At 44.6% G+C, this 24,427-nt stretch overlaps 1 long non-coding RNA gene across 2 annotated transcripts; it reads left to right on the forward strand.

Annotated features, from left to right (window-relative positions):
* The first annotated feature begins 139 nt into the window (after positions 1–139).
* On the forward strand, positions 140–24,168 carry LOC108540823 (uncharacterized). 2 transcript variants are annotated; one of them, XR_001888779.1, is made up of 5 exons: positions 140–376; positions 8,647–8,914; positions 14,371–14,523; positions 17,155–17,366; positions 23,747–24,168. It is a non-coding gene; the product is annotated as an uncharacterized LOC108540823 (long non-coding RNA). The 2 variants fall into 2 exon arrangements; XR_001888780.1 differs by lacking the exon at positions 140–376 and adding an exon at positions 5,259–5,300.
* Positions 24,169–24,427: the final 259 nt, after the last annotated feature.

Genomic DNA, 24,427 nt, shown 5'->3' on the forward strand with positions numbered 1-24,427 from the left:
AACCCTCAGTCCGGGGCTCGACCAATACATGGACGCTCCTGCAGATGACCCGCCCCCTACTTCGTCTTGACCTATGGGAAGCCGGGACTTCTTCAGCTGCTGTCCTCCCTCGTTTTTGGAGCTCCGACCTCAGCTTCGCCTGAGAGCCGGGTTATGCAAGGGCGGGTCATTCTGGGGCGCTTAGAAGTGGGTGCCGGGGGGCGCGCTTTCCCGCGTGAAGGTCGCGCCAGGAGTCATGCGTACATTCGTTCATTTTGCTCTGGACGTACTGATGTTTCTACGCGCCGCCGTCACGAGGTGGTCCCACCTCCTTTCGCTGTGTTTCTGTTTACATTCGCATCTGCAAGACCCGGCGGCGCGACCGAGGCCCGAACAGGTGCTGTGGGGCGAGGCGGGGAGCCAGTGCCGAGGGGGAGCTACCCAGGCCGGGTGGTTGAGGCCAGCTTCGAGGGGAGGTGGAGCTCTGGCTCTCAGAGAATGGGAAGGGTGTGGAAAAAGAACTGGGAGCTGCTTAGCGACTCCGAGCAGCCTGCTCTGATGGGAAATTGGTGATGGGGTCAGAGGGAAGTGGGAGGCAGGTTGTGGGAGGCCAGGGTGCACACACTGCCCCCTGCCAGCATGAGACCTAGGAGCTTTCATATATCTCTAACTATCTATCTATTTATTTTGCAGAGATGGGGTCTTGCTGTGTTGCCCAGGCTGGGCTTGAACTGGACTCAGACTATCCTCCCGCCTCGGCCTCCCAAAGTGCTGGAATTACAGGCGTGAGCCACTGCATCCCATCCCCTAGGAGCTTAATGACACTGCCCTTTAGCTTTTACTGCTCAGCAGAATCTGGAGGCATAGAGGAACTACCACCTAGCTGGCGTGGGGAAGGGGTCCTTCCTTCTGATGGTTTTCTCTCAGCAGCACTTTCAGCAATCTGGCTTCTGCTGAATATCTCCTCAATTCATAAAACAGGTGTCTGTAAATGTCAACCCCAGCTGGGTGCAGGGTACGAATTTTTTCCTACAGAGCTCTTGAGTCCCAGGTAGTTTAGGAGACAAGGACTTGTTTGGTTTTCCCAGACCTGTCAGGACAGCTCAGAGGTTTTGTCTAACCCAGGGGTCACAAACTTTTGACAACAGCAGCATCTAGCCCACAGGTGGTTTTATTTGGGCACCACATAGGTTTTCTTTGTTTGTTTGCTTTTGTTTTTTAATAAGAATTTGAATCCCACCAACACCACTGGTCCATTAAGTAACAGCCAGCCTTCACACATTTGCTGCCTACCTGAAGGGATTTGTGTTTGTGACCCTAGATCTTTCCTATACACAGAAGACCTCCAGTGGAGTCACCTAATCCCACAGCCAAGTCACCCCTGCTGGACAGAGCACTGTACAAAGTCCAAACAGGCATACATATCCTTATGGTTTCCTCATCTATAAGAGAGGGGATAGGATGAAGGATTCCCAAGGTTCCTTTTGGTTCTGACGTTCTGTCATTTTGTGTTGTGAGCAGCTTTTGTTTTTGCCTGACGGGAAAACTTTCCTTTGGGGAACTGTCTGCAGTCCCCTGGATCAGATGGTTCTTTAGCACCACACTTCTCTGGCCTCTCCATCCCATGCAGGATGGGTGTGGAGAAGGGGAGGTGTGGAGCCCAGGCTCGGTCAACTATAGTCTCCCTCCTCTTGTTCTCAGATTTCCCTAGGGATGTGCACATGACCAAACCTGAGATGATCTGAGCCCTTGTCGGGGATTTTAGAGAATGAGGGTGGGAGAAAGAGGCTCTTTCCTCTGGTGTTTCTGAGCGTGGGAAAAATAGGCCTGGAGCTGTCTGTAGTGATAATCCTTGCACCAGCAATGCTGGAGAACCAGGCCTGGAAATGTTAGGAACCTGCTAAGCCATCCTGCTTTGGTACTCTGATTAGGGTGCATGCCAGCTCCTTTGGTGGTGACATGAATTATTTTTCAACTCTTTTCACTCAAGATTCAAGTTTTGGGAAGGACCATTTACTAGGTCTAGTCTAGGTTGTGAGCCTGTGTTCTAATTGCCAATAGGCAAATAGAGTTCTGGTTTCTCCTGTGGCTTCTAGTCAGGGAGGCCTAGCCTCATAGCAAGACTCAGTGTGTGGGGGCCTCCCCTCAAATGAGAAGAATAAGACGCTGGGTTGCCAAAAGTTGCTCCACTACTGGCCGTCTCTTAGGCTGCCCAACATTCACAGAAGTGCTTTCAAAGGTAAATGAAAATGCTGCCATCCAACAAAATGCAAGTATCTCTCCTACAACAGAATTTACTTATCCCTTCCCCAAAGCAGGGCATCTCAAAATCTCCTCATTTATTGTATTTGGCCCAAGTCCAACTTCTGTAAGTGATGTTCCATTCTTCCTTTCAGTTTCATCGTCATCCCATCCCATCGTTGCAATGCGTAAACTAAATTGTAAAGTTAAGCATCACTGATAGACTTTAGATACAATTGTGAAGAGAAAGGAAATGAAAGAAAAGGACTAAAAATAGCTAAAAACGCTCCATTTATATATAATACAGCAAGAAGGGAAATACCGTTAGAGGTTATAATCCTCATTTTTGTAACTGGTAATGAAGCTTTACTGTCATTTACGATTTTCCTTCTCTGCTACCTATTCCAGGTCCCTCTTTCCTTCACGCAACCCCTCAGCTGGCCAGGATTCTTTGCCTGCTTGAGTTAAGCAAGTTTTCATTCTTGAGGAGGTTGCCTGTAGGTAGGTTGTAGTTTGTCTGCAGGTGGTGCAGTATGTTGCCATCAACTTGTGCCCTGGCATGAGAGTGATGAGGTGCCTCAGGAGACCTCCTGGGTTCTAGTACTGCTCCTCTTGCCTCTGTGGCATAACAGCAACCCCACTTCCTCCTGAGCTTTGAGATCAGTCACCAAACAACATGTGACCTGTGGCATGAGGAGACCACATCAATTTCAGTTTCCAGTTAATAGGAACCATTATTGCAGGTTCTGGTGAAAGCATTGTACTAAAATATCTAAACCAGCTGGTTTGAGGAAAAGCAAAGTATAAATTTTGAGGAGAATAATTAGGTATGATTTGAGAAGTGCCACACCCATTGTTTCCAGCAATGATATTCTGTTGTGGAAGAAACTATTGGTCATTGGTTCAGAGTTTTGTCTCCCAGCAGGCACTTGAACTAATTTTTTTTTTTTTTTTGAGACGGAGTCTCGCGCTGTCACCCAGGCTGGAGTGCTGTGGCTGGATCTCAGCTCACTGCAAGCTCCGCCTCCCGGGTTCACGCCATTCTCCTGCCTCAGCCTTCCCGAGTAGCTGGGACTACAGGCGCCGCCACCACGCTCAGCTAGTTTTTTGTATTTTTAGTAGAGACGGGGTTTCGCCGTGTTAGCCAGGATGGTCTCGATCTCCTGACCTCGCGATCCGCCCGTCTTGGCCTCCCAAAGTGCTAGGATTACAGGCTTGAGCCACCGCGCCCGGCCTTTTTGTTTTTTTAATTAAAAATTTTGGCCAGCTGGTAGCTTCTTGCTTGGTGGCTGGGAGCCAGATTCCATGGTAGGCAGGAGCAAGGTGCAGCCGGTGGGAATGCAGGAGAGGCCAGTTGCTTGTTTTGGGACTTTCCGAACAGCAGCCTGGGAACCAACAGAGAAGATTCCATCTTCCAGAGGTTGCCACTGTCTGCCAACTCACTTGTCTCCATCCTCAGTCATCTTTTAAAAATATGTAGTGACACTCTAGCTGTCTGGTTCTTCATGGGGAATGTGAAGTCTGACATCATTCCTATTGCCATGAAATCTGAAACTTAACGTCATTCTCACTGAAAATTGCCTTGGAGTTTGACAAACCCTTTCCCCAGTGATATTGACAGGTTGTTTTGTTTTTTTGAGACGGTGTCTCACTCTGTCACCCAGCTGGGGCTGGAGTGTAGTAGCACGATCTTGGCCTACTGCAACCTCCACCTCCCAGGTTCAAGGGATTCTCCTGCCTCATCCTCATGAGTAGCTGGGATTACAGGCACCCACCACCATGCCTGGCTAATTTTTGTATTTTTAGAAGAGATGGTTTCATCATGTTGGTAAGGCTGGTCTTGAACTCCTGACCTCAGGTGATCCACCTGCCTTGGTCGCCCAAATTACTGGGATTACAGGTGTGAGCCACCACACCTGGTCAGATGCAAGTTATTTTGAGCTAAACAGAAGAGCTACCAACATCCATGTAAAATAACTATAAGAACAAAATAAAAAAAGTTTTAACTAATGAAAATTCTTCCCACCAACCACAATTCCATCCAACAGGCAAAAAGCAGAGGAAAACTAACATAATACTTTTTGTATGAAGTAAATATCATTTAGTAATCAGCTGCAGCTATAAAGAATACCAAAAATCAGACATTAAAAAACTCAAAATAGAAGTGGACACAAAGCAGAAAGCTGTAAAATGAGAACTGACTAAATTCAGGAAAGAAGTAGAAGAAAAAGCCAAAATAATCATGAGATACGGAAACTAAATTACATTGTGTCCACGGGAAAATAGGTTAGCCTAAAAATTCAAGAAGGAACATTGATAAATAAATTTAAAACAGCCAAGAGAACCCAAAACAAATTTGGAAAAGAAGGAAAAATATCGGGAAAAAAATGAGAGATATAGAAGATGGACAGAAGTTAACATATGCATCATTGACGTCTCCAAAGAAGAGAAACGTGACAATGAAACAAAGCTATAACTGGAGATAGTTTTCTGGATATAAAATAAAACATGAATTTTTGGGACCAAAGGTACCTGGAGAAAAACTGACTCAGTATCATTAGCCTCAGTGAAATGCAAATCAAAACCACAATTATAGCCACTAGGATGGCTATAAAAAAAATGTAACAACGTGTTGAAGAGGATGTGGAGAAATTGGAACTCTCATACTTGGCTGGTAAGACTGTCAAATGGAGGCTGGGCACAGTGGCTCACACCTGTAATTCCAACTCTGCCAGGCTAACGTGGTAGGATCGCTAGGGCCCAGTAGGTCAAGGTTGCAGTGAGCTGTGATCGTAGCACTGCACTCCAGCCTGAGCAACAGGGCGAGGCCTTGTCTCAGAAGAAAGGAAAAAAAAAAAAGTATGTCAAATAATACAGCCACTTTGGAAAGCAGTCTGGAAGTTTCTCAAAAATTAAACATAAAGTTACCATATGACCCAGCAGCTCCACTCCTATGTGTATATCCAAGATAAATTAAAACATATGTTCACACAAAAACTTGCACATGATTGGTTATTGCAGCATTATTCACAAGAGCCAAAAAGTGGAAACAACCCAAATACCCATTAACTGATGAATTGGTAAGTAAAATACAGTATATCCATAATATGGAATGTTATCCGGCAGTAAAATCAATGCTACAGAATGTAGACAAACTTGCTATACAATGTGGGTGAACTATGAAAACATGCCAAGTGAAAGAAGCAAGTCACAGACCACATAGATGATTCCATTCGTATGACTCATAGAATAGGCAAATCTATGGAGATGGTAGATTAGCAGTTACCTAGGGCTCCGGGAGTTCAGGGGAATGGGAAGTGACCACTAATGGGTAACAGTTTCTTTTAGGGGTAATGAACTAAATTTGATGGTTCTAAACTTGACTGTGATGATGCTGGCACAACTCTGTGAATAAACTAAAACCATGGAACTATGTACTGTAAATGTGTGAACTCTATGGTAGGGAAGTTATATCTCAATAAAGCTGTTTTTTTAAAAAAAGATATAGGAGTCAACTTGAAGGAACTTTTCTTTTTTTTCTCTTTTCTTTTCTTTTCTTTTTTTTTTTGAGACAGAGTCTCGCTCTTTCTCCCAGGCTGGAGTGCAGTGGCACGATCTCACCTGACTGCAACCTCTGCCTCCCTGGTTCAAGTGATTCTCCTGCCTCAGCCTGCTGAATTATAGGTGCTTGCCCCCACATCCGGCTAATTTTTTTTTTTTCTTTCAGTAGAGACAGGGTTTCACCATGTTGACCAGGCTGGTCTCAAACTCCTGACCTCAAGTGATCCACCTGCCTCAGCCTCCCAAAATGCTGGGATTACAGGCATGAGCTACCACACCCGGCCTTGAAGGACTTTTTCATTGGCCACATTTGGGACAATCTGCAAATAAAAATTAATGTTAATTATTATTTAATTATATTTTAAGTATAATTGTATTTATATTTGAGATAATTATATACTTAAATGTGTAATTAACTTCAATATAATGAGTAGGTATATAGTTAAGTATATATGATTATATTTAAGATGTTTATATATTAAATATATTAAGTGTATTATATAGTACTATGTAATATGTTTAACATAAATATATAATAAATGTATTAAATGTTAATGTAAAATAAATATTTGTAATCTATAAGTATAATCGATTATAATATAATAATTTTTTTTGAAAATCATGGTCCATAGTCAATCTCAAACAAAACAAAAGAAAACAGGGAGAGAAAAAGAAATGCTCATCTTTACAGAGTGATAAATGTAAGAGGAATGTTAGATTAGACAATTACCCTTTTGGAAACTCAAATGTAATAATTAACCAAGATAAGGATTACTAATGGATGCTAAAACTATTGGGAAAACAGTTTCTGGGAACAAGGTATTCACACAGACTCCCAAGTATTGCTCCACTGCTTATTTACTAATTACAAAAGGGAAATTATGCATTTATAATGGAAAGACTGAGCAGTTACCACCATAACCAAGTGATCAAACATCACCAATATTGGGACTACTAGATATGTGCCTCCTAAGTAGAATTCTTTCCAAAAATATTTAACCTAACTTCCTGCTTACAGGAAATACAGTAGATACTGGTATAAGATGAACACCATTAGGAAGTAATCATCTCCAGAATATGGGATATTATGTAGCTGCACCAGACCAATTTGGTTCAACTTTTATGTAACAAAGTTATGAGTTGTTTTTCAGTTGCTAATGGAGCCTCAGGTCATGTAACCTGAGCAGGCCCAGATTAACCAAGTGTGTAGCCACAGGGTGAAACCTAAGTGCTCAGAGGAGCAGGGACTGGATTAGGAAGCTGACACTGTGTGGCTGAATCTACGATGCAATCAGATTGAGCTCTGGCATCACTCCTTAGCAGGATCCAGTGAGATCATGCCTCTTGGCATTACCTCATTGCAAGATCCAGTCAGATCATGCCTGATTACCCTATGCTTATAAAATCTGACACAGCCCGGAGCTCAGGGAGGCATTGCTTTGGGAGCTATCTATACCTATTGTTCTCTTTACTAATTGTAAGTAATAAAATCCCCTTGTTAAATCCTGCTTGGTTGTGGCCATTGGGTTGTCACTTACCAAGTGACCTAGCCCACCAGTTGTGTGGGTAACAGTTATACAAAACAGTTGGCCTGAACTCTTCAAAAATGTCAACAGTATGAAAAACAATACCCAGAAATAAATGTATTGAAGGCCGGGCGCGGTGGCTCAAGCCTGTAATCCCAGCACTTTGGGAGGCCGAGACGGGTGGATCACAAGGTCAGGAGATCGAGACCATCCTGGCTAACACGGTGAAACCCCGTCTCTACTACAAATACAAAAAACTAGCCGGGCGAGGTGGCGGGCGCCTGTAGTCCCAGCTACTCTGGAGGCTGAGGCAGGAGAATGGCGTAAACCCGGGAGGTGGAGCTTGCAGTGAGCTGAGATCCGGCCACTGCGCTCCAGCCCGGGCGACAGAGCGAGACTCCGTCTCAAAAAAAAATAAAAAAAAATAAAAAAAAATAAATGTATTGGAAAGAATAGTTCTAGATTAAAAGAGACTAAATAGACAATAACCAAAAACAATGCAGGAAACTTGAGTAGATACTGGAGCAGGAAAAAAAGAGCTATAAAAGGTATTTGGGGGATAATTGGAGAGAGTTGAATTTGGGCTGATATTAGATGGTGATATAGCACAATTGTTAAATTTAGGGGGAGGTGATGGCATTGTGGTTATGTAGAAAAATGTTTTTATTCTTAGGAGATACATGCTGAAGTAATTAGAAGGGAAATGTTATAATGTCTTTGTATTAGTCTGTTTTCACACTGCTGATAAAGACATGCCTAAGATTGGGCAATTTACAAAAGAAAGAAGTTTAATGGACTTACAGTTCCACATGGCTGGGGAGGCCTCATGATCATGGTGGAAGGTGAAAGGCATGTCTCACATGGCGGCAGACAAGAGGAGAGAACTTATGCAGGGAAACTCCCCTCTTTAAAAACATCAGATCTTGTGAGACGTATTCACTACCACAAGAACAGCATGGGAAAAACCTGCCCCCATGATTCAATTACCTCCCACCAGGTTCTTCCCACAACATGTGGGAATTCAAGATGAGATTTGGGTGGGGACGCAGCCAAACCATATCAATCTTTAACTTAATTTTGGTTGTCTAACAAAACTGTATATCTGTATTTGTAGCTATCTATCTAAAGGGGAGCACATGCAAATGTGATAAAATATTAGTAATTGATGAATCTGTGGTTGACAGACTCTAAGGTGGCACTCAGTGAATTCTGACCTTCCTTCCTGGAATTCACACCTTGTGTAATCCCTTTCCCTTGGGTAGGGGCTGGGTTTAGAGACTGGCTTCCAGCAAATAGCATGTGGGAGATTCCTTCCATAATTGAATTCTCTCTCCTTCAGTTGCTCAGATGGAAATGGGCTGCCATGTTGTGAGCTGCCTCGTGGGGAAGAGGTTCACATGTGAGGAACTGAGGGAGGCCTTCAGAAAACAGCCAGTGAAGAACTGAGACCCTCAGTCCAACAGCCTGTGAGGAACTGAATCCTGCTGACAACCATATGAATGAGCTTGGAAGCAGGTCCTTCCCCAGCGAAGCCTTCATGTGAGACTGCAGCCCACTTGACACTTTGATTTGTAGCCTTGTGACAGACCCCAAGCCAGAGGAGCCAGGTAAGCAGTGCCTGCACTCCTGACCCATGGCAACTGTGGCGTGATAAATGTTTCTTCCCATGAAGCTATGTTTTAGAGTAATTTGTTTTGCAGCAATAGAGAACTAATTCACTAGGTAAAGGGTATATCCATTGTAATCTTTCAACTTTTCTGTAGATCTGCAGTTTTATGTGCTGACAGTCAGGTGAACACACTGCTGTTGGCACCATAGCCACTGCATACTACATGCTGTCAGGCTAACATTTGATGCTGCAGCAGTAAGTTATTTCTCAACTGACCCTGAGTCTCTGGTTCACTAGCAGGATCATGTACCCAAGCTCCAGCTTCCAAGGTGTGAGGTCAGAAAGTACCTGACCCTCACAGCTTCCATAGTGAGAACTGTGGCCCTGTCTCTCAAATAGGGAGGTATTCAGACACTGAGTAGATGAAAAAAACCAAAAAGGGCGGGGATGGATAAGAAAAGAAAAAGAAGGAAAAGAGGGAGGAGAAAGTGAAAAGAAGAGAAACATCTGCTATACTTTCTTCTACTCCTCTACTCCCAACTGCCCAGAAAGCTCCCCTGCTGTAGGAGAGAATCATATCAGCAGAGTACCTGATGATCTAGTTTACATGCTTGGAGACTCATTAGAGTAGCTCAGCTACCGACTCTTCCTGTTTCCGTTTTTACTCTCCTGCCAGTAACAACCCCCTCTGTCTGTGTCTCTTTAAAGCCCCAAGAGAGACGATCTGATGGTTTGGCTGGTCACTGTTTAACAGAGGGTGTTCTTGTTGGTCTGGATTTTCACTCCAGGCTACTTCAGAAGGTCTGGATTGGCCAATAGCTTAGATGCCCTTGGGACCAGTCTCCATCCAATCCATTTATTTGCCTGTGGGGTGGTAACAGAGCAGCTTCCACAAAGGAGCCCCTAAGTCCCCTAAGTCATGGACTTGTACAGGCATTTTGAGGCTTTTATAAGGGGACAGTGTTAGAAATGCTTGTTCCCCAATGCTGCAAAGAAATAGCACTTGAGTTGGAGAGAAGTAAAAGCTTGAACCGGCCTGGGAAGGACCTTACCTAGTGCTCCTAACTACTGAAACTGCAGTGTGGACAGCAGAAAAAGAATGGAGCCATCACACCCGAGTCAGGAAAGTGCCATTCCCTCCAGAGTCATGGGCCATGGTCCCAGGGGAAAACCCTACCAAACTAAAGCTGAGAAAAATTTAACTCTGTTTTATTTATTTGATTACTCCTTCCTCTTTTCTCACTCTATTGCTATTAATGGAACCAAGTCGATTTCGCCTCAAACTATTACATTTGATGCTTGCCTTGTTATACCCTGTGGAGACTTGCCAAGTCAGAGGCAACTCTCCACTTCAGAAAAGTAGCTTTATCCTTCCTAGCTCTTTTCAGACTAAAAATCTGTTAACTGGGATAAATTAATTTGAGAAGAATTTGACGAAGATTCCAGTGTAAACTGGAAATCTTGTCCTCCTAGAGCAGATCTTCTCTGCCAAAGTTGGTCCAATACTGTATACAATATTGAAGAGCAAGGATAGGCTGCCCCAACTAGTACTTGCAGTTCCTTAAAACCATATATTCATTTGACTAAAGGAGTTACCCCTGCCCATTGTCAGGTAGACCAATGTAATTGAGACAGATTACCATCTCTGCTCCCCAGAGTTTATGGTATAGGAGCAGAAGTCTCAGGATCCTTTGAAATGCTGTTTATTGTCTCGCCACCTTCTGCAACCCCTTCTCCTTCTCCTAACTTCTCCGCTAACCAAACCTTCTCTTGTTATCTACCCAATGATAAAACCAAAGTAGTTGTTGTAGAGGTTAAAGATTTGAAACAAACTATAGCACTTGAAACGGTATCAGGACGCAAATGCTTGGCTGGAATGGATTAAATATTCTGTTCACACACTAAACAAAGCGACTGTTAGGCTTGTGCGACAGGCAGACCAGAGACCCAGATTGTCCCCTTTCCAGTTGGGTGGTCCTCTCGTGGACCGAGCATGAGCTGTACGGTAGCTCTCTTCTTCCAGAACCCCACAGCCTGGGGCGATGAGTCATGCAAGACTCTTTCACTGCTGTTCCCTGAGGTTAAGAGCCCTGTGGATCAGCCCCCGAGGGCCATGCGGCCCCTGATGTTAACTTCACCTTCACCTTGTGCCTTTCACTGCTGAGGAACGGGTGGCGGGGTGGCGGGGGAGAGTTAGCATTCCTTGAAGACTTAACAGGGTGCATTGAAACCAAGCCTTTTTTTTTTTTTTTTTTTGAGACGGAATCTCGCTCTGTCGCCCAGGCTGGAGTGCAGTGGCCGGATCTCAGCTCACTGCAAGCTCCACCTCCCGGGTTTATGCCATTCTCCTGCCTCAGCCTCCCAAGTAGCTGGTACTACAGGCGCCCGCCACCTCGCCTGGCTAGTTTTTTGTATTTTTTAGTAGAGACGGGGTTTCACCGAGTTAGCCAGGATGGTCTCGATCTCCTGACCTCGTGATCCACCAGTCTCGGCCTCCCAAAGTGCTGGGATTACAGGCTTGAGCCACCCCGCCCGGCTGAAACCAAGCCTTTTCAAGAAGAGCTTACCAATCAGTCTTCCCTGGTTCATCTCCAAGCAGATGTGTGGTGGTATTGCACGGGACTATTGCTGGGTACTCTGCTCTGCCAAGTAATTAGAGCAGCACTTGTGCCCTAGTCCAATTGGTCATCTCTTTTACCCTAGCATTCTGTCAACATGGAGGAAAAAAAAAAAAAAAGAAAAGCGTTAAAAAAAAGAAGTGCCTCACATGGGTCCTTTGACCCCCATGTTTATATAAACGCTATTAGAGCTCCATGAGGAGTTCCAGATGAATTTAAAGCCCAAGATCAAATAGCTGCAAGATTTAAGTCAGTATTTTGATGGGTGACAATTAATTAGAACATAGATTAGATAAATTACATTTATTACAATCAACAGTGGTTTATTAACTACATTAGAGATGCTGTTAAAGGAATAGCTGAGCTATTAGGGGCTACTAGCCAGATGGCTTGGGAAAATAGAATAGGCTTAGACATGATATTAGCAGAAAGAGGAGGAGTTTGCATCATGATTAAAACTCAAGGTTGTACCTTCATCCCAAATAACACCACCCCTGATGGAAGTATAACAAAGGCATTGCAAGGTCTAACTTCTCTGTCCAGTGAGTTAGCCAAAACCCCAGGGGTAAATGACCCCTTTACAAGGTGACTAGAAAAATGGTTTGGTAAATGGAAGGGAATCATAGCCTCAATTCTTACTTCTCTGGCAGCCGTAGTAGGTATACGCTTTCTTTCTTTCTTTTTTTTTTTTTCTGAGTTAGAGTTTTTGCTGTCTCCCAGGCTGGAGTGCAGTGGTGCGATCTTGGCTTACTGCAAACTCTACTTCCCAGGTTCACACCATTCTCCTGCCTCAGCCGCCCAAGTGGCTGGGACTACAGGCGCCCACCACCACGCCTGGCTAATTTTTTGTTTTTTTAGTAGAGACAGGGTTTCACTGTGTTAGCCAGGATGCTCTTGATCTCCTGACCTCGTGATCCGCCCACCAAAGTGCTGGGATTACTGGCGTGAGCCACCACGCCCGGCCAGTATACGCTTTCTTGTTGGGTGTTGTGTCATACCATGCATCCATGGGCTGGTGTACAGACTCACAGAGGCAGCACTTACTAAAACCTCCCTTAATTCTCCTCCACCTTATTCAGAGAAGCTTTTCTTTCAGAGAATCAAGCAGAACAACTAAGCCAAGACATGTTAAGAAAGCTTGAAGAGAAAGAACTGTAAAATTTCAAGATGGGGGATTGTTAAATATAGTGAACCCCAAGTTTCTCTTCAAAGAATCAGTATGTCAGTATGTTCAGCTCTCTTATTCTTTGATTCTCCATTTTAAAGTTTAACTTCCTGGTGCTCTTTGCCCCTTTGCTTCTGGTTTCAGTAAACAGCTTTCCCGCCAGTCCTAATCAGTAGTTCACATCTGTTCCCCTGGTCACCTGCTCCATCCNGTATACGCTTTCTTGTTGGGTGTTGTGTCATACCATGCATCCATGGGCTGGTGTACAGACTCACAGAGGCAGCACTTACTAAAACCTCCCTTAATTCTCCTCCACCTTATTCAGAGAAGCTTTTCTTTCAGAGAATCAAGCAGAACAACTAAGCCAAGACATGTTAAGAAAGCTTGAAGAGAAAGAACTGTAAAATTTCAAGATGGGGATTGTTAAATATAGTGAACCCCAAGTTTCTCTTCAAAGAATCAGTATGTCAGTATGTTCAGCTCTCTTATTCTTTGATTCTCCATTTTAAAGTTTAACTTCCTGGTGCTCTTTGCCCCTTTGCTTCTGGTTTCAGTAAACAGCTTTCCCGCCAGTCCTAATCAGTAGTTCACATCTGTTCCCCTGGTCACCTGCTCCATCCTGACTCCTCCCAGTCACCTGCTTTGACCTGAGTCACCCCAGTCACCTGCTCTGACCTAAGTCACCTTCAGTTACCTGTTCCTAACCATCTTTGCCGCCACACTACTCACCCTGCCACTCTGGCTCATACCCCTGCTCTCTTTAAAGTAGCCGGTTGGAATTAACTTAGACTGTGTGGTCCAACCCTAGCCAATAGGGGAATAACACAGCAGTAGAGGCTACCTGCCTCAGGAATAAGAACTCCTTCCCCTTCCCTGTCCAGGTGTGCTCTTGCCATTACTCCATTCGCTAGTTACACCCTTCTATAGAAGTAAAAATTGCCTTGCTGAGAAAATTAAATTTGTGTTCTAGTGCTATTTCTTTGTGGCACCAGGGAACAAGCATTTCTAACAGCACTGTAGAGGAAAGACCTTTGCTGAGACCTTACCCTCCTGTTTCATTGATGGAATGAGACATGTGTGGAGGAAGCTGACTTGGGGTAAAGACAATGAGTTGATTTGGGGCATGAAAATGAAAGTGAGATTCCCAGGTGGTGCTGCCTTTTGTCTTTTTTTTAAATTTTTTTATTTTTTGAGATGGAGTCTTGCTCTGTCGCCAAGGCTAGAGAGCAGTGGCGAGATCTCAGCTCACTGCAACCTCTGCCTACAGGGTTCAAGCGATTCTCCTACCTCAGCCTCCCGAGTAGCTGAGACTACAGGCTAGCACCACCACACCCAGCTAATTTTTTGTATTTTTAGTAGAGACTGTATTTCACTGTGTTAGTCAGGATGGTCTCGATCTCCTGACCTCGTGATCTGCCCACCTTGGTCTCCCAAAGTGCTGGGATTACAGGCATGAGCCACCACACCCAACCCTGCCTTTTGTTTTGTTGGAGACATGGAACTCAAGTTAGGAAGTCATGGATGGAGATGAAGATGGGATGGTCGATCATATAGATGTAATGCTTAAAGCTACAGACAGGGAAGAGATTTCCATAGGCATGGAAGAGAGTGTAAAGCTGGTACAGCCAAGGGCAGTTGCTGTAATACTATTCCTTCAACCATTTTCACCAGAACTTTGGAAATTTGCATCTGGAATGACTAGGTGAAGTGAATTAGTTTTGCCAACTGTATGATTCAGGCTGCATCAACATCTATGTACAACCCACAGACTTCATGTCCAACATTCACGTCTTATGGCATTGTCTCATCGTTAAGCATCTTGAGGTAGGAGAACTTTTTGAGCTACAAATGTGGAATTTCCCCTTGTATTTCCCCGCTTTTCCTCCTCAGGCAGGCTTTGTTTTACTTTCCTCAGGGGCTGGCAGGATGAAGGCAGAAATTGCCTGCAAAACACTTCCTTTCCTGGCTTTGTTTTCAAAAGCCTAAGCCCCCTGAAGTGTCTGAGTGTACAGTGTACTGGAGGGAGAGGAGACAGGAAGTGGCTCTGAGGGAAACCTGAGCAGGCAGTGGTGGATTTCCCCCAGGGTAAAAGATTGCTCCAAGCCAGGGTAGGGGTCCAGGGTCCTGCACCAGCTGGGACTTGTGCCCTGTCCTCTGACAACACCCCCAGGGAAGTGGCCAGACCTCAGAGAGGAACAGTTACAGGGCTCCCAGCCTCACCAAACATCCATATGTCCCAAGGGTAGCATGAAAGCTAGTGGGCTGTTAGAACTGAGGGAACCAGATAAATTGGGCCCTGGTGGCCTTGGCAGTGACCAGTAGGGATCTATAACTACAGGGTCTTCCTAGGACCTTGAAGGATGGTCTGAAGTAGAAAATCCTATTGGGTTTGGAGTAGAAATTAAGTTGGTTTAAATTTATTATTATTATTATTATTTGTTTTCTTTTCTTTTTTTTTTTTTGAGACAGTCTTACTCTGTTGCCTAGGCTGGAGTGCAGTGGCGCGATCTCTGCTCACTTCAGCCTCTCACTCCTGGGTTCAAGCAATTCTCCTGCATCAGCCTCCTGAGTAGCTGGGATTACAGGTACGCGTTACCATGCCCGGCTCATTTTTTTTTCTTTTTTTTTTTTGAGATGGAGTCTTGCTCTGTTGCCCAGACTGGAGTGCAGTGGCGCAATCTCCGCTCACTGCAAGCTCCGCCTCCTGGGTTCACGCCGTTCTCCTGCCTCAGCCTCCTGAGTAGGTGGGACTACAGGTACCTGACATCATGCCCGGCTAATTTTTTGTATTTTTAGTAGAGACGGGGTTTCACCATGTTAGTTAGGATGATCTTGATCTCCTGACATCGTGACCCACCCGCCTCGGGCTCCCAAAGTGCTGGGATTACAGGCGTGAACCACCACGCCCAGCCTTATTATTTGTTTTGTTTAGAGAGGGGGTCTTGCTCTATCCCAGGCTGGAGTGCAGTAGCATGATGATCGCTCACTACAGCTTCAAATTCCTGGGCTCAAGTGATCCTCCTGCCTTAGTTTAGGACTACAGGTGCATGCCACCATGCCTGGCCATTATAATTTAATTAAAATTTTTTTGTAAAGATGGCTTCTTATTATGTTGCTCAGGCTGATCTTAGACTCCTGGCCTCAAGCAATCCTCCCTCCTTGGCCTCCCACAGCCCTGGGATTACAGATAGGAGCCACCATTCCCAGCCTCATAATGGAAATTTAAAAATTCTGTAAGGAAGAGCTATACTACATCAATAATACTGCCTGACCATCTTTGTACATATAACTTTTTTATACACAGGAATTTTTTTTAAAGATAGATTCACAGAAGTAGAATTACTGATTGAAAGGTTATAGACATTTTTAAGCATCTTGATACACGTGGCTTAAATGCCATGTATGGCCTAAATGGATTGAGTCTTTTCAGATTTGGATTTTAAAACTAGAACCCTCTCTTCAGTGGGGTGGGATGGGGGAAGCACTGGAAACCTCGTAGGAAGCAATTGCAATATTTTGTATGAAATGCGAGGAAGGGCCAGACTGAGATTATCTGAGATTATGGCATGGGGAGAGAGAAAGGGACAAAATCCCATATCATTCAGGAGGTGCTATCAATAACCCATCTCTGCATATGGGTGAAGAAGTGAGGGGGAGGCAACAATCAAGATCCCCTTACTAATTTCCAGTTGAAAATCAAGTAGATGAAAATCCTATCAACTAAGAGGCAATGTGGTTTGGTGGGAAATGCCTGTGTTTTGGATGTAACTGACCAAGTTCAAATTCCAACTGTCCCAACTAATCAGCTGTGTGGCCTTGGGCAGGCTGTTAAAACTCTGAGCCCATATGCCTAGATTTCCTTATTTGTGAAATGAGGATAGTAGCGTTTATGCTACCAAACTACTGTAAGGATTAAATGTGAATTTTTTTTTTTTTTGAGACAGTCTCATTCTGTTGCCTTGGAGAGCAGTAGCATGATTTCGGCTCACTGCAGCCTCCACCTCCCGGATTCAAGTGATTCCCCTGCCTCAGCCTCCCAAGTAGCTGGCACTACAGGAACGCACCATCACGCCCAGACGATTTCTGAATTTCTAGTAGAGACGGGGTTTCACCATGTTGGCCATGCTGGTCTCCAACTCCTGGCCTCAAGCGATCCTCCCCCCTTGGCCTCCCACAGTGCCCGGCCATAAGTGTGAAAATATCTTTAACAGCCTGGCCCATTGGGGCTTTGAAGAAATTAGTGAAAACAGATAACACTAATAGAAGAGGATGCACAGAAGGTTAAAGAATGTATTTGGTTTGAGATCCATTTGTTTAAGATGCATGAAATCTCACAAAATAGACTTTATCTTGGTATACTTTTGTTTTTATTTTAATTTTGCTTTAAATTTTAATTTTGAAATAATTTTTCCTTTATACTTCTTTCTGTACACTGTTGCTTTCATTTTTTTAAAGAGACCTAAAGGTATGAGAGGGACAAGGAAAGAGGGTGGTGATCCTGTTGCCCTTGTGGGTAGAACCGCGGAGGCAGTGGTGCAGTTCTCAAGCATGACCACAAGGTGGAGTCCGTAGTAAGTGGAAATGGTTTACTCTGGGTGGAAGGGGACGCGGCGGGATCCTGGAGCAGATTCGGTGGCAGTCGCAGAACCCTCCGTCCAGTTCTGCAGGTGAGTCCCATCTAGCCTCTTCTGCCTTTTGGTGACTGACTTTTCATGATATAAAGTTAATCACAATTACACATACCAGCCACCACACACTCCCAGGACCCCAAAGAAACCGTGAACAAAATAATTACAATCACAACACTTCACCTTTTGGTGGTTCTCCATTACCAGTTACATGAACTCCCAACTCCTTGACCTGGCAGTTCTAGGACTTCCAGTCTATGAGACCCCACTTACCCTTCTGGAATCTTCTCCTAATACTTTTCTACTTGGCACATAGGCTCCAGTCAACTGCCTACTCACGGATCCCCAAACATGCCCCTCATTTTCACCTTGGCCTTTGCTTATTCTGTTCCCTGTTTCTGAAAAGTTATTTCTCCATTTCTGCTTACTGAAACCTCAGTCATACTCGAAGAACTCGTTATATCTGTGAGGGCTCTTTATGTTTCAAGTAACACCCAGACAATAAAGGGAAACTCTTGGCTCCTATACTGAGAAATACCGAGGTATTTAGTTAGCTTCAGGTGATGTCTGTTCAGCAGCTTGGACAGCACCTCAGGTGATTTGGTTTTACTCCATTTTCCTCTTCTACCTTTTGCCGTGTCGGCTTGCATTCAGAACCCCCAGTGACTCTTTCAGTCCTCCCCTAGCAGGTAGGTGTGCTCCGTGTCTTCCTTCTGCCTCTTCACATCTCTATTCTTCTCCTCCCCTGCTCAGTGCCCTTGGAGGAAGACCTGGCTTAGATTTGTGGGCTTCCTTGCCTTCTGTCTTCCACTTGGGTTTGGCCAGTGAGGACCACCAGCATGGGCTCCATGGATGGCTGGGGTATTAATTAAGTCTCTGTCCTCCATGATGCACAGCACAGGCTGCCTTCATCCCTCATCTATGAGGTGACAGTCTCCATCTCTCTATATATCTCTGTGTTCCGGCAACCACCCTCTGTAGGCGTAGGGTGGTAATGGCCCTAAGATACTTCATTATTCCTTAAGTTTTCACTACATATGCTCACACTTTTGCAAACAGTCCCTGTTTTTTTAAAAAAATAGAGATAGGGTTTCACTCTGTCACCCAGGCTGGAGATCATATCTCACTGTGGCCTTGAACTCCTGGGTTCAAGAGATTCTCCCGCCTCAGCCTCCTAAGTAGCTGGGATTACAGGTGTGCACCACCAACAGTCCACTTACTAATTGCTCCTCAAATTGTCCAGTTTGAGTGTGCCGTCTGCTTCCTGCTGGGATCTTGACTGATATAGCAATCCCCAATCACACATCTTCACACTACACTGCTCAGTGGGAGAAAGGTGGGAGAAAGAGGTTCTGTTTTGGCCATTTTAACAGGAAAGAGAGAGAGTAAGCTTCTTGCCTGGCAAAAATATTTTTAACTCTTTTTTATTTTATTTTTTTTGAGACGGAGCCTTGCTCTGTCATCCAGGCTGGAGTGCAGTGGCGCGATCTCAGCTCTCTGCAACCTCCCCCTCCAGGTTCAAGCCATTCTCCTGCCTCAGTCTCCTGAGTAGCTGGGATTACGGGTGCATGCCACCACGCCCAGCTAATTTTTTTCTATTATTAGAAGAGATGGGGTTTCACCATGTTGGCCAGGCTGGTTTTGAACTCCTGACCTCAAGTAATCTGCCCACCTCTGCCTCCCAAAGTGTTGGGATTACAGGCGTGAGCCACTGTCCCTGGCCCCAGCAAACATCTTGATTATTTTTGGCCTCAGTTGTAATCTGCCTAAACTAATAAGAGACTTTCCTAGTGCCAAGGTTGGGTCATTTCAGGCCAAACCCCATGACTGAAATAGACAAAGCGTGGTTCCCCCAGAACAGAATCAAAGATGCAGCAGTGCTAAATGGAAGGAGGAGAAAATTCAGCACATTCTTTCCAAGTGCCATCTCCTTCTTTGAAGCTTGTCTTGATTCCCCCAAGACGATACAACATGATGGCCAACAAGATGGTGTAGTTCCCAAGATGGAGATTATAGTGTAGTTGGGGAGACAATTATTTAATTTAACTTTTTTTTTTTTTAGACAGGGTCTTACTCTGTCACCCAAGCTGGAGTTCAGTGGCACCATCTCAGCTCACTTTAGCCTCGACCTCCCAGGCTCAAGTGATCCTCCCACGTTAGCCTCCCAAGTAGCTGGGACTACAGGTCTGCACCACGACACTTGGCTAATTTTTAATTTTTTATAGAGACGGGGGTCTCACTATGTTGCCCAGGCTGGTCTTGAACTCCTGGACACAAGTAATCCTTCCGCCTCAGCCTCCCAAAGTACTGGGATTACAGGCATGAGCCACTGTACCCACTGTGGGGTGACAAATACACAAATAAAGAATAATGATCTATTACATTAGGTACTAGGAAGGAAACAAATGAGGTGCTGAGGGAAGAAAAACATGGATGACCTATTTCAGATCATGTGACCAGGGAAGGCTCCCCTAAGGAGATGACATTTAAGCTGAGGCTGGAAAGATGAGAAAGAGACAAGTGATGGGAAAGGACAGGAATTCCAGGCATTCTTTTTATTTGTCTTGCTGTGTTGCCCAGGCTGGAGTGCAGTGGCACAGTCTTGACTCACTGCAACCTCCGCCTCCGGGTTCAAGCAATTCTCCTACCTCGGCCTCCAGAGTGGCTGGGATTACAGGCATGCACCACTTTGGCCAGTTAATTTTTGTATTTTTGGTAGAGACGGGGGTTCACCATGTTGGCCAGGCTGGTCTCGAACTCCTGACCTCAAGTGATCCACCCGCCTTGGCCTCACAAAGTGGTGGAATTACAGGAATGGGCCACCATGCCCGGCCAAATTCCAGGCATTCTGAGGTACGCTGGCTAGAGAATGAATAGATACTAAATGTGGAGGCACTTAGATGAGGCCACTGTGGCTAAGCGAGGGGTGCAAAGGGTAGAGCCATCTGGATGAGGCAGGAGAGGTAGGCGGGGCTTCCTGGACCTGTGTTTGGATTCCAGCTGGGTGCAGAGAGCAGTCCCTGAAGGATATTCAGCAGGGATGAACATCTGATTTCTGTTTTAAGGTCACTCTGGAAATAGGGGCACTCATTTGGAAGATGCTGTGTTGTCTAGGTGACAGATAGCAGAGACGTAGAAAGGGTGCCAGCTGTGGAGATGGAGAAAACCAAACAAATCGAGGTGTATTTTACAGGTGGAATCAGCGTGATGACTAGCGGCTGGAACGGGGTGGTTGGAAGGTAAAGGAGAAGAGTGTAGAGTAACTCCTCAGTTGCTGGTTTGATTATTGAGTTGTGGCGATGCGGGAGGGATGGCAATCAGGAGGTCAGCGGCCAGAAGCCACCCAGCATCTCTGAGTCCAAAAGGCAAATTCCAACAGGAGTTCAATTGGCTTCCTTTGAGTCAGACGCTTACCTGGTTCATTAGCTAGGCTGAGGTTGGGGGAGCACACAGGGATGAGTGTGCTAGGACCTGCCTAAACTTGCTAGCAGCCTACAAGAAAGGAGAAAAGAAGCATGTGAATAACTAGAATCCAGAGAATTATAAGGCCTGGGGCAGATGCCTTCTGGAGTGCCATCCCAGCCCCCCAGTCATTTCCCTTTCTCTAGAACCTGTTTCACCCACCCCAGGGTAGGGACCAGCCGCAGTAGATGGCAGGCAGAAAGAGATTCTGCTATAAAACACCATACACATAAAAGAAAGAACGGCAACAAATGGGCAAAGATGGAGTATGGTTCTGTGCCCAAAGAATTTACAGCCCCAAAATGAGTTTTGTGATAAGCCTGCTTTGATTTCTCATTTATTCCAAGTTATCATTTATATTGTTAATCTATACAGTTTTCTCCTCCCACATATTAGATAGCTTTTAAAAATGGTTTTCAAGGCTGGGTACTGTGGCTCTTGTTTGTAATCCCAGCATTTTGGGAGGCTGAGGCGGGTGGATCATTTGAGGTTAGGAGTTCGAAACCAGCCTGGCTAACATGGTGAAACCCCACCTCTACTACAAATACAAAAATTAGCTGGGCATGGTGGCACGTGCCTGTAATCCCAGGTACTTGGGAGGCTGAAGCAGGAGAATTGCTTGAACCCAGGAGGTTAGAAGGAGGTTAGAGTGAGCAGAGATCATACCACTGCACTCCAGCCAGGGTGACAGAGACTCCATCTCAAAAAAAAAAAAAATTGATTTTCAAGTTACTTTGTGTGTATTTAAGTTTTTTGCCTACTTGATAAGCCCTCTGCATCCTTGGAAATTTCTCCACAAACCCTTTTTTATGAACCAGACAGTGCTGTGAGTATTCTGGGATACTGATGTCTACTAGTTTACTGGTGTAAATTATTTCTCTGCCTCTATGCTAGCTAGAGATACAGATATATATATATATATGAATAATGAATATATAAAATTTATCAGTTTTCTCCCTCTATCCTAAAAGATTATTCACTGGGCTGGGCATGGTGGCTTATACCTGTAATCCCAGCACTTTGGGAGGCTGAGGTGGGTGGATCACTTGAGGTCGGGAGTTTGAGACCAGCCTGGCCAAAATGGTGAAACCCCATCTCTACTAAAAATATAAAAAAATTAGCCAGGTGTGATGGTGAGTACCTATAATCCCAGCTACTCGGGAGGCTGAGGCAGGAGAATCACTTGAACCCGGGAGGCAGAGGATGCAGTGAGCTGAGATTGCAGCACTACACTCCAGCCTGGGTGACAGAGTGAGACTCCATCTCAAAAGAAAAGAAAAGAAAAGATTATTCGCTGAAGATTATTCACTGTTTCTCAGCTTGATGACCTTGGACAAATTACTTAACTTCCAATTTCTCATGTTTCATATGAAACTGAGTTACATGTTGAGTTTCAAGTGAAACTCAAATTTCATTTATAAAATGGCAATTATAACAGTGCCAACCTCACTGGGTGATTCTGAGGATTAAATGGGATAATCTGTATAAACCACTGATATAGCTTGGATATTTGTCTCCACTCAAATCTCATGTTGAAATGTAATCCCCAGTGGTGGAGGCGGGGCCTGGTGGGAGGTGTGTGGATCATAGGGGCGGATCCCTCATGGCTTGGTGCTGTCTTCATGATAGTGAGTCCTTGCAAGATCTGGTCATTTAAAAGTGCGTGGCACCTCTCCCCACCCCACCCACCTTGCTCCTACTTTCGTCATGTGAAGTGCCTGCTTCTGCTTCACCGTCCACCATGAGTAAAACCTTCCTGAGGCCTCTCCAGAGCAGATACTGGGGCCATGCTTCCCGTACAGGCTGCAACACTGTAAGCCAATTAAACCTCCTTTTTTTTTTTTTTTTTTTGAAACTGAGTCTTGCTCTGTTGCCAGGCTGGAGTGCTGTGGCATGATCTTGGCTCACTGCCCTGGTTCAAGCGATTCTCCTGCCTCAGCCTCCCAAGTAACTGGGATTACAGGCACATACCACTACACCCAGCTAATTTTTGCAGAGACAGGGTTTCACCATATTGGCCAGGATGGTCTTGATCTCCTGACCTCGTGATCCACCTGCCTCAAACTCCCAAAGTGCTGGGATTACAGGTGTGAGCCACCGCGCCCAGCTGAAACCTCTTTTCTTTATAAATTACCCAGTCTCTCAGGTTTTTATAGGAATGCAAGAATGGCCTAATACAACCACTTAGCACAGTACATGGCACATGGTAAACCAAGCATGAAAACTCTCTCTAAATACTACCAAGGAGTGATCTTCAAGATACAGTATGAAGTGAAGAAAGCAAGGTAGGGCCAGTTGCAGTTGTTCACCCCTGTAATCCCAGCACTCTTGGAGGCTGAGGCAAAGATTGCTTGAGCCCAGGAGTTTGAGACCAGCCTGGGAAACAAAGTGTGACCCCCCATCTCTAAAAAAATCAAAAAATTAGCCAGGCATGGTGGCAGGCACCTGTGGTTCCAGCTACTAGGGAGGCTAAGGTGGGAGGATCCCTTGAGCTTAGGAGGTTGAGGCTGCAGTAAGCCATGATCACGCCATTGTACTCCAGCCTGGACAACAGAGTGAGACCTTGTCTCACAAAAAAACCCCCAAAAAACAAGGTAGAAAAAAGTATACAGAATATGCAACTATATTTTTAAAAGATATAAACACATACATATTTTAAAACATTCAATAATGATGCATCAAGCTGTTTATAGCAATCATATTTTTGCCAGCAGAATTGTTACACGGTGATTGTTGAGTATTTATTGTGGTATGATAAAGCAGTACAATGTGTGACCTTATAATTCTGTCATTCTCAGAGTCAATGAATACCAGAATTCTCAGTGTGGGAGAAAGGGCATGTAGATGTAAGACAGAAGGGGTTAAGTAAAAATGCTGTTATCCTGATTTTAATATTATTATTATTAACTTTTTCTTTACACCTGTAACAAAGCTGAAATTTTCCCAATTTTGAATAGGAACCATCAGTATGAATTCAGAATGTATTTCTTGACACTGTCCATGGAAAAGACCTAGAAACAGTGACCAACCCTATAATAATGAGCACCCCTAGCCTCTAGACTGTGGTCTTACGTGACCATTTCCCACTAAAAGGAACCAGGACTATTTGGAGAAATCATTGGGTCCAGGTCTTGGGCAGGAAACATCTGAGATGAACCTGGAAGAACTTGTCATACCACAGCACTCCGAAGCTTTCAGTGAAAACTGAGGTCATGCTAAAAGGATTCGGGAGCTGACTTGACTGACCAAAGATGGGGTGATTTCAACATCAACATGGATAAAAACTGCAAGGGATTAAAACACATCAAATATATTTAGAGCTATGAGTTAATAATATTGCTAAAAAGAAATGTGTTTCTTCTGTTGGAGGATGCTAGGAAAGTAACTCATTCTGAATACTGGTAAATAAAAAATTCAAGCGTTTATCTTGTTCTTCTGTGTGAACTGTACCACTGGGGAACAAAATAGAAGATGAAGGGTGTTTTCTCTTTAAGTATAAGGAGCTTGCTATATAAGGACCTGTGGAATTAGTCTCTCATCATTTGACAACCCTTAATGTAGTAAAGGCTGTAGCTATCATGCATGAATTGTTGTCGTCATAAAAAAAAAAGAGAGAGACAAACGGACATGAGGAGCCT

Source organism: Rhinopithecus bieti, unplaced genomic scaffold (genome assembly GCF_001698545.2).
Source record: "Rhinopithecus bieti isolate Rb0 unplaced genomic scaffold, ASM169854v2 scaffold_19018, whole genome shotgun sequence".
Classification (NCBI taxonomy): domain Eukaryota; kingdom Metazoa; phylum Chordata; class Mammalia; order Primates; family Cercopithecidae; genus Rhinopithecus; species Rhinopithecus bieti.